This window comes from Peromyscus leucopus, chromosome 3 (assembly GCF_004664715.2).
Source record: "Peromyscus leucopus breed LL Stock chromosome 3, UCI_PerLeu_2.1, whole genome shotgun sequence".
Taxonomy (NCBI): domain Eukaryota; kingdom Metazoa; phylum Chordata; class Mammalia; order Rodentia; family Cricetidae; genus Peromyscus; species Peromyscus leucopus.
The window spans coordinates 42,979,618-42,996,300 of NC_051065.1; the positions used below are offsets into that span (position 1 = coordinate 42,979,618).

The window sequence follows — 16,683 nt, forward strand, 5'->3', positions numbered from 1 at the left end:
ATTTGGACTCTAGCAAAGACAATTTAGAGTCGCCTGGTATTTGACTGGTTTCTGTCTGTGCTGACAGGGTGACACTCTCATCTGAAACATTTTCTTCAGTTGGCTGCTATAGTAAGGATGTTATTACAAAGGATATCATTGAAAGAATCTGAAAGTTGGGCCTATAAGATGTGTCAGTGGATAAAGGCACTTGCCTACCAAGCCCCACATAGTATAAGAAAAGAACTAATTCCTGAAATTCACCTTCTTAGCTCCACATGGTATATGTGATCCTACACAGGAACACACAAACATATACATATCCACACACAGTGGGTAAATAAATGGAAAAGGGGTTTAAAAACTAAACATTTAATCGCATAGAAACACTGCAGTTTGCATGTTTTATAATTTCATATTTATACTCTTATTTTTAATATTTGTGTTTTTAGTTTTAGAAAAGAAATACACCATATATATATGTATACACACACACACACACACACACACACACACACACACACACACACACACATACATTCTATGCCCTGAAAATTCACGTCATCAGATTTTAGGCGACAGCTTCAAAGGCTTCTCTTCATATGTGACATATGAGTGAACAATGCTCCTCAGCCTAGGGAATGAAATTCACCAAAAAGAACAAACTTAAATTACTGTAAAGATGACACTGGAAGGTAGCTTAGCAGTTAATAACTTGCTGTTTTTGCAGAGGGTCAGGATTTGGTATCCAGAACCTACAGGGTAGCTTACGATTGTTGGCTACTTCTGTTACAGAAGATACAACATCCCTGTTTGATCTCCATGGGCTCCATGCCTGTAAACAGTGTATGTAAATAAATGCAAGCATGACATTCATACACATACTAAAGAGATTTAAAAAAAAAAACTCAAAATCTACCAGTTTCTTACAATAGGTTAACTATAAAGTGCAGAAATTATTAATTTATCAATTTTTTATATACACACACATGCTAAAAAAATCTATCATTAATTTGAGCTATACAAATGTTATACTATGTAAATGTGTGATATACATAAAACTTCAGACAGCAAAACATCATTTAATTATTTGTATTTATTTATTATTATTGTTCACAATAATGTAGATATGACAAATGATGTGTTTGAGGAGTAAAACTGATAGAATTAGACACTAAGTTCTGGCTTACAGGTATTTGATTTGACTTGGTGCCAATTCTTATGTTAGTATTGCTATACTTCGGTGAGTTTATTAGGTTTATGGTAGCTTTCAGGATAAAATAGCACTTTCTTATTACTCCTAATTTGTTAAATTATCTGTGCTCTTGTTAGATTTTCAAATGTATATTGTTGTGTTGGTTTTGTTTGTTTGTTTTCTTGAGACACGGTCTTGGTATGTAACCCTGGCTGGGCAGGAGTTTATTAAGTAAACCATGCTGGTCTTAAACTGATAGAGACCCGCGTGCCTCGGCCTCACCAGAGCTGGCATTCAAGGTGTGCGCCAACATGCCTGGCGATTGTAATTTCATAATTCTTATTTCAAATCCCCATGCACAGAGCTCTAAACCTCAGATAAAATGAAAGAGTCAATATGGTATTAAGATTGTGATAAAGTGTTACCTTTTCTTTATCTGTATGTATTGAGGCCAATGAACCTGCAAACATGTGCTTCTCAAATGAGCAAATGATAACACACACACACGTGCATGCCATCATACTCTGTTTCCTCAGTTCTTTTAAAGAGAACAACATTTGGCCTGCCACCCATGTCATACTGAAAGTCCTAAATGCATGTTATGTTTTGCTCCACTTTGACACAGTAGGCTTTGCTCCAATGACCCTCAAGAAGACAAAAACAGCCAGGCGGTGGTCGTGCATGCATTTGATCCCAGCACTCTGGAGGCAGAGCCAGGAGGATCTCTGTGAGTTCAAGGCCAGCCTGGTCTACAAGAGAGACCTCCAGGACAGGCACCAAAAATACACAGAGAAACCCTGTGTCAATAAATAAATAAATAAATAAATAAATAAATAAATAAATAAATAAATACAAAAAAAAAGAAGACAAGAACAGATAGAGTTACCTAATAAAGTATGCTCTGTAAAATTTTAACCTATCTATGTGTCAGAGTGTTTGGAGGGGTGTATGTAGCCTGATTAAGCATTGTACCATGTAAATGATCTGAGAAACACTACATGGTTTCCCAAGTGCAATTTTATATGTATGCACCCATTAAAATAAACTTTGCTCAGGCTCTTAAACTTTTTAAAAATATTAATCATCAACTAAGATAATGTTCAAAGAAAGACAAAGATTTGGCACTACCATCTGAAAGACTAAACTGTGATTTCTTAAAAAAATGTGTATGTATTTGAGACCATCTGGAGTGAAAGAATCATAAATTTTCTGAAATAGTTTGTTATTTTTACTTTCCATTTTATACGAAACTCATTTTATTTGTTGTATTTGTGGATCATTGTTTTTTGCTGCATAGATGTTAGTGGCGATATATCAGACTATAATTCTTTCTCATGCCTAAACCATTATCATAATTAATAAATGGGCTGATTATCTCAAACTCTTACTGGAACTGTAAGCCCTTCCAAAGCATATAGCCTATGGTATCTTTACACAGGCACTAAAGACATAAATCAGGCAAAATACCCATATAATATAATATAATGTATATATATATATATATATATATATATATATGTGTGTGTGTATATATATATGTATATATATATAGTCACTTGTATAACATTTAAGCATATGAGAGGAACGTTGTCCAATTACAACATTAATGATGTGGCTCCAGTGGGTGAAAAGTGGGCTCTCCTACTGAATCTGAGTGGGGTTGCTGTAGAAATGGGCTTTCTGATAGATTTAGTATTGAGGTATTGCCATTGCTCCTATCAGGTCTGGCAAATACAGTGAGACTCTACCTGGATGTCCTTAATTCTTAGATCCTAATGTTTGTAAACAATCAAATAAAAATGTGTGATTAGATGCAACCAGAATTATTGCTGTGAATGCCAGATGTTTAGTAATGTATGAAATTTTGTAAAAAAAAAAAAAACTTCTATTATAAACATATTTGATACCACTACATACATATTACTCAATATTTATGTCTCCATCATAAATATGTTATTATAATCTTTATTGTGGAGGAACATTGTTTTCTGGCTTCCTTTCTCTGTATAATCAGCTAATTATTTTATATAGTCCAAGCCCATCTGTCTAGGGATTACACTGCCCCAAATGGGCTGGTCCTTTCTGTATCAATTATCAATTAAGGGAGACTCCAAAACACATGTCCATAGGCTATCTGATGAAGGAAATTCCTAAGTTGATGTTTTCTCTTCCCAAGTAACTCTAGTTTATGTCAAGTTGACCGAAACTAACCAATGCACTTTCCTACAACAATATAATCAGAAAATTGTTACCATCCATAAACTGACATATCCAATTTCCAAAATTATTACCATCTGCAAGGAACCACAGACCAGAGCAGGACTGTATTGGACCTGTGGTAACAGAGTAATACACTAACCCTAAGAGGATCACATCTTAATCTTTTGGAGTCTGTGAATATTCTCACTTAAATGACAAAGAGACCATGTAGACAGAATTAAGTTTAAATGTCTTGACATGGGAAAGAACATCTTGCATTATAAAGTGGGCTCAGCCTAATCACATTTACCCATGAGAGGACAGGGACTATTTTGCAGCTGTGATCAGATGGCAATGTAACAAAGGAGAAATGGGCAGAGGGAGGGTATAGTGCTGGCTCTGAGGATTCAGAAAGGACCAGAACCAAGAGCAGGGACAGTCAGCTTTCAAAGGGTAGAGAAGTCTAAATCAGAGAGTCTCTTGGAGCCTCTTAAAAGGGATGCTGTCTTAGAGATGCTTTGATGTAAACCTATTGAGACCTGTGTGGCCTCCGATCTAAGAGATAATACATTTGATTTGTTTTTAGCCACCAGGTTTGTGGGAGAGAAGGGATCCCTGCTTAACAAAGCAAAGAGAAAGCCCAACACCTCACACCAGAGGAAAATGGGCCAAAAATGATTTGCTGTCAATCTTCTTTAGGCTTCATGTTAATTTCTCTTCAGTGTTGACAAATATAAGAATAACCACTCTTTGCATACATTGGATTTTCCCTTCAGATTCCCATCTGCAGCAGCTAATAATGGAGACTTATTGATGGTGGGTACTCAGATGAGGTGATTTATCCCCCTCCTCAGCTTCTATAAAGCACAGGAATGGACAGGTCAGTGTTCTGCCCTGGGTGTGGATTTTGTTACAGGTGTCTGCTGACTGTCTTTGAACTGTGCATCTTTACTTATAGTTTAGATCAAGACAAATTATTTAGAATGTTTAAAGAATATGTCCCAAGCATCATAAAGCCATCTAACATTATGGGAAGGAGAGCCACATCTCCACTTCTTTAAAGAAGTCTCAGCTTGACCAAACCTTCTTTTCCTTAAAGGAAATGACTTCTGCTCCAAGTCGCCCTAGGAATTTAGTAGAACATTCCACAGTTACTCTTTATAAAATATGTGGGCATGTCAACACTGCCTGGACTTATAATATGAGTCACAACTAAAGAACAGGAATCTTGTAAAATGGAAAATGATTTTAATGTTTCACACTATTCATTGTTTGGTTCACAATAAGACATGTAGGCATATAAATAATCTTCAAGCGATCATTGTTAGTAAATAATGAAAGCATATATTCATTATTTCTTTTGATTCTTTCTTAAATGTAAGTTTCTATTTGGAAATTTTTCTGTGATCCCTTGATTGGTACGTGGGAATAATTGAATATGTGACATTTTGAAGGGTAACTGCTGACTTCTGATTGAACAGATTTATAAATAAGAAGTTATTAAATAAAATGAACAGTAGGTTCAAAGTCACTACAAAAAAGGACACACATTTTCAGGGTCACTACACCTCAAAAATATTTAAGACATTATAATTAATTTAAATTTTCCTCTAGGCAAATAATTTCCTGATGTTTCCAATGTTGTTTTGCAGCAGAGAGAAACAGTGTAAATACATAAGACTCTAGAAAGGTTTCTTCTGTTTATTTTTCTTAGCAACCCATATGAAATAAAGCAAACTCCAAAAGAAATATAGTTCAATGATTTTACAACATTGTGAGTTATTTGGGTTTTTTATAAACAAATATCACTATATCTTTGGAAACTTAAAAAACATACTTGTTAGTAAGGTTTGTACATATAACTAGTAATAACAGATACGAGAATTAGTTTTAAGTTTCTCTATGAAAATACTTTTAAATATTTGAACACGTTTTCTGAAATTGAAAAAATATTTGAACACTTTAACAACATGAAAATATAAAAAACATCATGCATATTGTTTTTTATAGTGTTATATGTAAAAGGCTATGGATTCTCTGTTACCTTTCCATTGATAGACAAGTTCTCATTTTTGTTCCAATAAATTATCTTCTAAAACAGGACACAACTGAAAAGAGGATATCTGATGTAAAGAAGACATTTCAAAATGTTTGTGGAGGCTGCTGGGACAAATGGGCTTAAGGAACATGACCTGTGAGGAAGGAGATGTGACTGACCAGAGCCTGATATCCCATAAAGAATCAGAGACATGTTGAGAATCCCTGAAACTGATGACTGTGAGAAGCCCAATATGTAGCAAGTCAACAGAACTTTGAGAGTGTAATCCTTCTTTAAGAACTAGACCTCAGGACACACTACCTACTGTCCTTCTATCTTTTGACTTTCAAAGGCTGTATAGGCTTGCTGTGTGTTAGAGTGTAGGGTGAGCAACAGATAATCAGAGCCCACACTACTAAGATAAATGTAGATCATTTTGCTTAAGATCATTTATACTATACCTGACCATGGAAAATCTCTTGGTTGTTGCTTCCATCTCATAGTTAATTTGTTGTATTTTAGACATAGACATCATTAAAACAGATTATTAGAAATTTGCAGTACAATTATATTTGGCTGAGACAAGAATCTAGTAATGTCCCTGAGGTATACATTTGCTGGTGAATTTAAACGTCAAAGCTTCAGCTACCATTTCTTCACTTTAACAAACCGCCATATCTAATCTATTTGCTTTTCCTCCACCAACCACACAGACTCCATCTTTGAAGTGTCTAGTTTTGTTATGTTTAAGTGGAGACTTTTGGGTGGTGTATTATCAGGGTATTACCAACCCAGACTACCACCATCATGACAGATAAAGACAATGTTTCCATGATCTCAAAAGTCCTTAGCATATTCTCGGTGGAGGTATCTGATAAATCATTAAATGGAAAATTTTAAATAATACGTAATGGAAATACATTTTGTAAAAAAATACACAGATAAATTTATGGAAATTAGAGGTTTCGGCAAATATAAGATTTTATTGATATATTTGCTGCAGTATGGTTGAGGAGGAACATGAGACCATGTTCAATATTAAAAATAGTCTAATATGGATTTTATCATGTCACAGACATCTTGTTACCATCAGTGAGATGCAAATAAAATCACCATGTGATATCACTAGGGACAGGAAAGCTGTTCGTAAGAAATCAAAAGAAAGAAATGTTGATTGCCATGCATCCGAAGCTGGCTCAATTCCAGGATGGAATCAGTGTAAGTCTCTGACCCCAAATAAACAACAACAACAACAACAAGAAACAAGGCTATATATTTAAGGAGTCAATTCATAGTGATGATGGAAATGTAAATGGAAACATCTACCTTGAAGAGCGGTTGTAAAATTACAAAATGAGACCAGAGATTCAACTTTCATGTTTCCACCCTGAGGAAATAAAATGTCTACAGGCTTCTGCATCTGCATTCCCACATTCATTGGATCATTTATTCCTAATAGCAACAATGTAAAGATAACTTATGTTTCAACTAGCATATGAATGGTGAAAAACATGGTATACACAAAGTGTATTAAATATTACTCAACCAGAAAAATAAATTTAATCTTGTTTTTTGCAGCAAAAAATAATGTCAGGAGGGCAATATGATGAATATGACAGATTAAAGACAAGATAAAGTTTTACAGTTTTGTGATTTTAAAACTTTGAATAAATAACTCCCAGAGACATATTCTTCCGATGTTAGTGTTTCAGATAGGAGATGATTGGTGAGAAACAAGGTATAAACAAAGCAGAATATTACTCAACCAGAAAAATGAATTAGATCTTGCATTTTTGCAGATCAGGAGGGCAATATGTTGAATAATACGTCATACACAAGAGAGAAATATTTTGTGATTTGAGTTGAATATAGAATCCAAAAAGTGAAATAAATATATAACAGAGAGTAAAACTTTGATTACAAGAACCTAGAGACTTCAGGGGAAAGGGAAATATTTGTTAAATTGTATATATATATATTTAGATTCAGGATGGATAAGTTATGGTAACCATGAATAGCATGGAAACTATAGCTAACAACAACAGCAACAACAATAACATTGTATACTTAAAAGTTGCCAACAGAAGGGTTGGAGAGATGGCTCAGCAGTTAAGAGTACTGGCTGCTCTTCAAGAGAACTTGGCTTCTGCTCCCAGCACCCACATGGCAACTCACAGTTGTCTGTAACTCTAGTTCTAGTGAATCCGACACCATTACACAGACATACACACAGACAAATATCATCACACATAAAAATACTTATTTTTTAAAAGTTGCTAACAGTATTTTAACCACAAAGTAAATGGTAACTATCTGGTCATGTGAATAGGCTTATCAGGTAGAGATAATAATTACACTATTTGTAAACATTTGAAAATATCACTTTTCATTCTTGAAGTACAAGGTTTTTTTTTCAATCTTGTCTTAGTAAAGAAGGGGACATAAGCGAATAGTATTGTCCATACCCTGTAGTTAGATCAAACTGGGTCAACAGCCTTATTTAAACAGATACCATGTCATTCTGGGACTCTTCCTAGGACATTAGATTACCTCTTTTAATGTTACCCTGTCTAAAATCCTGGTTAACAATGCCATAATCATGAGTCTGAGGTCCTGCCTAATTTATTACGTGAGCTAAATCTCTTAATCTATCCACTTGAGGCTGGACTTACTTAATTTTCTTTTTGTTTTCATATCCAAAGTTCACTTTAGTAAAGAAGCCATTAATTCATTCCCTTTTATGACACAAGCCACTAAGGATTAAGTGGCTTTAAAATTATGCAGCTGTAAAAAATGACCTTCAGAATGCATTGAACATTCACAGTCCTTACATTTGTTGATAAGCAATGGAAACATGAATGAACATCTAGCTTTGCCAACTGTAATATATAATTTTTAGCCATAAATCTCAGAAATCATATTAAGCCATAGTTTGAAAATCCCAAATATTAAACAACAGAGATTTTTAATCAGATTTTCATCCTTTTAATACAACTAGATACACAACAGTTTTTATTCCTTATACAGTAATACTAGCCATCTGCCTGATGTAAAATAGTTCAAAATTAATATTTAGTCAACATGGTCATCCTATTGATTAAAATAAGAGGCATATGGCATACTGTTGATAAAACTCTATATTATTTTGCTAGCTTACATTGCTCTTAAATTACTAGTGTGTGTACATTTTGCTCAAAGGAAATGAACCATGGGGTCCTATAAATATTAAAAGGCTGCCTTTTCCCTCCAAATACCCTTGAAATATAGAGTTTAAAGAGTAGTGAAAATCTCTCCCTTGATCCCTTCATCCCAAATGAGATTTTATTGTCTTTATTATGACCATGTCAACTTTTACTGCTGCCAATATAAAATAAGTGGCCGCAGAGCTGTGCATCTTGTGTAGGGCAGTTAGTCCAATTTTATACTTTGCAATGTGGAAAAATAATACATTGAAATAGCAGTATGCATGGAATGGGCAGTATTTGATTTTACACCCTGGCAGCCAAACTAGAATGCACTCAAGGAAATGTGACTTCGCTTCCATGAGAAGAAGACTAGGCATCCCATGGTAGCATGGTACCCAGAGGCAGACTTACTCTGTCTGGCAAACACACTTTGGCTAAAGCTGGTTCAATCATGAGTCAGATAGTAAAATAATTTTGTGAGTTGGCTGCCAGCAGGGCTGTCTGGGCTGTCATACATTAAATAATAAAATTCATCACTCTTCTAATCTGAGGGGCTCCTGCTTTTGGTAGAGAAGCTTTGATTTACATATCTACCTGTCTCAGTGCACTTTAACAGCTCCTTGTGGCTATAATGTGTCATCAGCATACACAAAATCATAAAGGGTAATAAACTGAAATCCGTCAGCTTAGAACACAAAAGATAATACTGACAGGCACGTGATAGTGCTGTCCTACATGGACTGAGAGCTGTTTGAATTAATTTGCCATCAGCAGATGACACTCACCGCCATTCACCTGATTGATCACAGCCCTGGTAAGACATAGAAATTCTAGAGCACCAGAAGAGCAATGTGTAAGGCTAGCTACTGAACTTTGGGAGTGATTGCATCAGTCACTTTTAAGAACCTGGAGAAAATGAGCATAAATAACAATGCTTGAGTTTTCTGACTCATATACATGCATTGTGTGAAATGTGTTCACGTGTTCTTAAAACCAATGTTGCCACTTCAGATATCTGTATTTTCATCTTCATTATCAAAGGTGTGTGTGTGTGTGTGTGTGTGTGTGTGTGTGGTATGTATGTATGTGTTTGAGTGTGTATGTATGTATGTATTTGTACATGTTTGGGTGGTGGTGAATATGTGTGTGTGTGTGTGTGTGTGTGTGTTGTGTGTGTTTGTTTGTGTGTGTACACAACTTTTATAAAGAGCTTTTAAGAAAAAATAAGTGAGAATATTTGCTAAGTCTCTCCAAGGCCAAATGTCACTTGAAGCTATCAATTTTGCACATTGAAGACCATAATTACTTTAGGTATCTCTATAGCAGTGATATTGAGCCAGATGTGGAGTCTGGCCAGAAATAAATATGGAAATTATGTTAAAATGTTTTCTAGTTTTGGCTATTCTTTTGACGGTGGATGAAACATCTTGATTTAGTCAGATGAATGCCTAAACGTCTTAATAGGTAATAGTAATATGATTATTATAAGGTTTTTGAAAGGCAAAATTAGTTATTACCACCTGAACTACATTAATCCAATTATTATTATTCCAATACTAAGCTAGGTTTTAACAGTTTTTATTATAGAAAAATTAAGAAAGAAAGAAGACAAAGGGAAGTAAAGAATCAACTCTTTTGCCACTGTGGACTTGTCTACCTTAGGTTCACATCTGCATTCTTATTTATGAACTCTGTATTTGGGTGTGGTCTTTCTGCCTTCTCTAACAATCTCAACTGGAGTTCCAAGTAGGAAATATGAAAAGAATGACAATAAATAACTGTAAGTCAGGAGAGAAAGAAAGGAGCTGGGAAAGTGGCTTCGTGTGTAAAGTGCTTGCGGCACAAGCATAAGGTCCTAGGCACCCATTTAAAAACCTAGATGGTCTCAGACATTCTGACAGGCATAAGGTGGAATCTCAGCATTGTTTTGATTTGCATTTCCTTGATGACTAAGGATGTTGAGTACTTCCTTGAATGTCTTTGGGCCATTTGAGATTCTTCTGTTGAGAACTCTCTGTTTAGACTGGTAGCCCATTTTTAATTGAATTATTCAGTATTTTGATGTCTAGTTTCTTGAGCTCTTTATACATTTTTGAGATCAGCTCTCTTTTAGCTGTGGGCTTGGTAAAGATCTTTTCCCATTCTATAAGCTGCCGTTTTGTTTTATTGACCGTATCCTTTGCCTTACAGAAGCGTCTCAGTTTCAGGAGGTCCTATGTATTAATTGTTGCTCTCAGTGTCTGTACTACTGGTGTTATATTTAGGAAGTTGTCTCCTGTGCCCATGTGTTCAAGGATATTTTCCACTTTCTCTTCTATCAGGTTCAGTGTAACTGGATGTATGTTGAGGTTTTGATCCATTTGGACTTGAGTTTTGTGGATGGTGGTACATATGAATCTATTTGCAATCTTCTACATGTCTACATCAAGTTATGCCAGCACCATTTGTGATCAAAAACACTGATGACAGCTTATGTTGGAGAGGATGTGGAGAAAGCAGTATACTCCTCAAATGCTGGTGAGAATGCAATCGTATACAGGCACTCTGGAAATCAGTATGGTGGTTTCTCAGAAAACTAAGAATCAATCTGCCTCAAGACCCAGCAATACCACTCTTGGGCATATACGCAAAAGATATGCCCAGCCATACCACTAAGACAATTACTCAACTATGTTCATAGCAGCATTATTCATAATATAAGAACCTGGAAACAACCTAGATGCCCCTCAACCAAAGAATGGATAAAGAAAATGTGGTACATTTATACAATGGAGTAGTATGCAGCGGTAAAAAATAATGACATCGTGAAATTTGTAGGCAAATGGATGGAACTATGAAAAAAATCATCCAGAGTGAGGTATTCTGGACCCAGAAAGACAAACACAGTATGTACTTACTCATAAGTGGATATTAGACATAAAGCAAAGTATAACCAGGCTACAATTCACAACCCCAAAGAAGCTAGGTAAAGACGAGGACCCTAAAAGGGTCACACTTGGATTACCCCAGGAAGAGTTAAGTTAAAGTTAAGTCTTCCTGGGTAAACTGGGAGTGGTTAGAGGGGAGGGGAGGGGAGTGGGAACATGAGGGATTGAAATGGCCTGCTGAGATGGGGGAGTAACTGAGAAGAAGAGTAATGAAAGAGATAATCTTAACAAGGGAATCATTAGGGGGTCAAGGAGGAATCTGGTGCTAGGGAAATCCCCAGGAACTCACAAAGATGACCCCAGCCAAGACTCCTAGCAATAGTGGAGAGGTTGCCTGAACTAGCCCTCCCCTGTGGTCAAATTGGTGACTACCCACATTATCATCGTAAAACCTACATCCAGGGACTGATGGAAGCAGATGCAAAGATCCACAGCCAAGCATTTGGCAAAAAATCTTGGAGTTCAGTTGAAGAGAGGGTAGAGGCATTATAGGGGGAAGGCAGGGGTGGGGGTGGGGTCAAGATCATGATAAGGAAAAGCACAGAGACAGCTGACCCAAGCTGGTGGGAGCTCATGGACTGACAGCTGGAGAGCCTGCATGGGACCGAACTAGGCACCCTGAGTGTGGTGACAGTTGTGTGGTATGATCAGTTTCTGGGAACCCTGGCAGAGGGACCAGGACTTATCCAGGTAGGTACATGAACTGAACTGGCTATTTAGAGCCCACTCTTTATGGTGGAATGCCTTGCTCAGCCTTGATCCAGAGGGGAGGGGCTTGGTCTTGCCCAAACTTGGTATACTAGCCGGTGTTTACTACCCAAGGGAGGCCTTACCCTCTATGAGGAATGTGCTAGGGGTGGGGTGAGGGGAGGCGGGGAGTGAGCAGGAGAAGGGGAGGGTGGGGGGATTATGGTTGCAAAGTTTTTATTTTAAATAAAATAAATAGTTTTTTTAAAAAAGCCTTGGTGGGATAGTGAATATAAGAGAGATGGAGAGAGGAGGCCTCACTAGCTCCCTAGCCACCTAGCCTATTCAAAACAAGTTCCATATTCAATGGGAGACCCTATCTTATTAAGTATTTTTCATATTCAATGGGAAAGTAGATAGAGGAACAAACAACCTCAACCTCTGGCCCCTCAGAGAGACTTACAGGGGTCCACATTAATCAGACATCCCACATTTACACACCTCAGTCATGTGCATATACTTCCCCCAAACAGAAAATGGGTGTTTGTTAAGACATGTGAGTCTGACATGCTAAGTCCTCCATGTCAGGAATGCAGCTGCACCCAGATTGAAAGTGTATGTGACACATGTTTGCCTTAGATTGATGACATAAAAATTAACTCAGTGACTGCTTATGCTGTATATTTTAGGTTACATGGCTTTTATCACTACTTACTAAAATTTATCATGCTTTGTTTATTTCTTAAAAATAGAATGGGCTCATGATTGGGCTCACTGTCAACGCCACTGTTTAATGGCTTTCAAATATGAATTAAATATATGCTGAGCTTTTGATTTTGTTTTAATACCCTAGATAGGGACCATTACTACCTCTTTTTAGTTTTCTCATTTCATGTTTTTCAAATTTGTTTATTATAAAATACTTTTATTTATTCACACACATAAAACAGTATTCAAATATATTTATGTCTCTATCAAACGTTAATTTTTAGAAAGATAAACAAAAATATCATTTCAAAAGTTCTAAATGACAATAAAAAAGGAAAAATATATATTTTTAGAACAGTTTTCTACCATCTAAGTGATTTTTACTATTCATAGAATAACCATACTTACTTCAACTTAGCTTGTAGTCACAAGGACTCCTTTTTGAATGTTGGAAAGAAATAGCAAGCTATCCAGGATATGAGGTGAGTTTCTGGTTATTCACCCTCGTGATTGGGCTCACTGTCAATGCCACTGTCTACAGTGCCCATGGCATTTCTGTGAAGTTCCAGAAAATTGGGGTGCTAGTATCAGTTTTATAACCTTGTACGTATATTTTAATTTCAACTAATCTCTGAAGCACATGGCAGGACTTGGAGACATTTTGTGTCATCAGAGTATTATTTTACCAAAACAGGTTCAGCTGAAGGAGAAATTCTTTAGGGAAATTAGCAAAACTCAAATAACTGAGACATTTTGAATGTTCAGCAGAACTGAAGTGATAAACTTCACCAACTTTTTCATACTTAAACTTTGGACCAAGTGAAATATAAAAAGAAGCTATTCCCAACAAGGAGACCTTTACCATAAAATCAGGAATTCTCAGTTTTCAGATGTCAGTTAATTTAGAAGCTTTAAAGTCAGTAGCATATTCCATTGATCTTGTTTTCATAAACATTCTCTTGAGTCATATTCCAGAGTAAATTTGACCTATGGTTTCTCTTCACTGGATACTGATATTTACAGGTCTATCAGAGACCATTACTGTGGATGTTATCCTGAGTCTGTTGTATTCATTACTAATGTATTTATGTTGCCTATAGATTCTAGAATGCTCAACAGAAACCTACTCTCATGGTTGTATTTGGGAGTTTTAATTTTTGTGATTTTCATGTATATATATATAGCAATGAACATTTTAATATATTTTCCCGATCTCTGCTAGAATCTATACTGTAAATTCCCCAGAGCAATCACTACACTATGAGTTTCATGATGTCAAAAATGAAAAAACTGTGGAACAATAACAGAGAGATATCAAAGGATCACTTTCCATTCTCCCTATCAATTGCAATGTTAAAGTACAGCCATGATGTTGATAAATATCCTTCAGAGGAAGCATATCAATATAAAGAGGAAAAACGGGTTTGACAAATACCCGTGGATATCTCACACCTGCGTGCAGGTGGACCCTATCACTTTGTTTGCCAAGAAGAACCTGCTGTTTATCCCATCTGTTTTAGGTAAACCTCCATGATCCACAGGTCACATAACGTGTTCCCAGATGTAACAAGGAAAGCACAATTGGAAGATGCACAAGAGGCCTACAGTGCTCCGTGTGCAGGATCCATTGTTGCTTACCTTACCTGGAACATTAGGAATATAGAAACACTCAGCAAAATAACACTAACCATGGATGACCTTCCCACACTCCCCTCCCCAACTAAAATTAGTGAATTTTCACACCCAGATTCCAATGGTATGCTATCTTCAATGTCTTATATGATAAGTCACTCAACAGAATCTGTTCTTTTTTCTTTGTTTGCCAAATCCAAAAACTCGTACCATCTATAAGTAGTTCCCTTTATTGCTACCTGCCTTTGAGTTCAAGCTATCTCTCAGTCCTTGTATTCAATGACATCTCCAGAAAAAATTTAGTGGAAAACTAATCCCAGATATGGCCATTACCACTAAAATAATAGATTAAATACAGAGGTTTAAATTAGAGGGGGGAAAGTCCATGTAAAAAAAAGGAAGTTAATGTTCTAATCACAGATTTAGATATTTAGTTTTATGGCTGAGCCCAAGGATGAGCTAATTCCATGAAACCTCAAATAAAACCCAAACCAAAACAAGAAATAACAACCTCTGCATTGCAAGGCTTTAGTTAGAAGAAATTCTTCTGTAAACGTTTGCAGCATGTGATATTTCCAGTAGAAGCTCTGTTTATTGTACTTTCTCTTGGGCTCTTATATTTGTTTGTTTTGTTCAATTTCAATGCATTAGTTGTTGTTTTATTTTACTATATTATGTTTTATTATTCAAAAAGGAAATAGTTTTTCAGACAATTTTCAAAGTTAGCTATTTCTATATATCCTTCCTTGAAACTCCTCTTGTGATAACATTTCCATAGACACAATAATTTTTCAAAAATAATAAATTAACATTGGTTCAATGCTATTGAAAGGTAATCAAATTCTATAAAATACTCCTTTAAACATTCACATTTTTTATTTGTCCTATCAAAAACCACATAACAGAGTCTACTCTTTCATGGTCACTAAAAAATTAGAACAGAAAATTCTTCACTGTTATTATTATTATTTTATGTGACGACCAGATCATCTGCATCTAAAGGTACATGCTGTCACAGGGCTCTCACTGATATGGTAGAAAAACAATTAAAATTAATGATCTAATACATGAATATTTTTGGTAGCTATCAGTGACAAGGCCTAAAATGTTTACAACTTGGATGTCACTATTGTCATCAGGCACACTGCACCCAGTCTGTGTGACAAGTAATGTCTGCTTGATATTTTTTCTTTTCTGCCAAGTCCCTTTGTCCTTATCACAGAGCCCTCCCTTGTTCATTTGCTTTGCTAACACCAAGAAAGAGAGGTGTACTACCTGTACTAGAACAAAGAGTGATTCTATCTTGATTATAAGAATAATAAATGATGTTTCTTAAAATAATAAACCCTGAATGTATTTTTAAAATTATGATTGTGTGTGTGTGTGTATCTTATGTATGTGTATATATATATATATATGTATATTTGTATGTCTTCAAATGTGCATGGGTATCATGTGTATGACTACAGGTGTGTTTGTGTCAGGGGTGTACATGTAATACACATAGGTGGAGGTGAAGGAGCAGCTTCCATGATTCACCTCTTTCCTCCTATGTGTCCCAGGATTCAAATTCAACTTATTGGCCTTGCAAGATGTTGATGAGAGAATGAGGAAAAAGCCATACTAAGAGGAGTATTTACACACAGCTCACACACTAAGGTTGTCTCCATCTTATGGATGGATGAAGTATCAATAGGAAATGTCATCTATATCTGGTAACAAAGGTAAGGTTTAAAAATCCTAAAGTGTTATGTCCATGAATGGTGTATAAGTGAATGTACCAGGCTCTGCTGACTCTCCATAGGAAGCCTTTCCTTGTTGGAGGAGGGAATGGGAAGTGTTGGAGGGGAGACTAAAGGGCAGAAGGAAGGAAGAGGGGGATCTGTGGTTGATATGTAAAATGAATAAAAATGTTCTTAATAATAATAATAATAATAATAAAAATAATTTCCTGGGGGGGGCTCTTTAACTTTTTTTTTCTGTTTCAAGGACACCATGAAATTCAATGTGCATTCCATATTGCATTTAGCCTGTTTTTGTGGCTGTGGTGGCCATGGATGAAATTTACCATGCTCTCTTTCCAAGAGTCTGTTCTATGGTACTTGGAACGTTTAGCATGGTGATTCTGCAGCC

General features: G+C 36.0%; 1 protein-coding gene across 1 annotated transcript in view; it reads right to left on the bottom strand.

Annotated features, from left to right (window-relative positions):
• Cntnap2 (contactin associated protein 2) overlaps positions 1–16,683 on the bottom strand; it is a 2,034,995-nt gene that overhangs the window by 1,840,294 nt on the left and 178,018 nt on the right. The window lies entirely within an intron of this gene.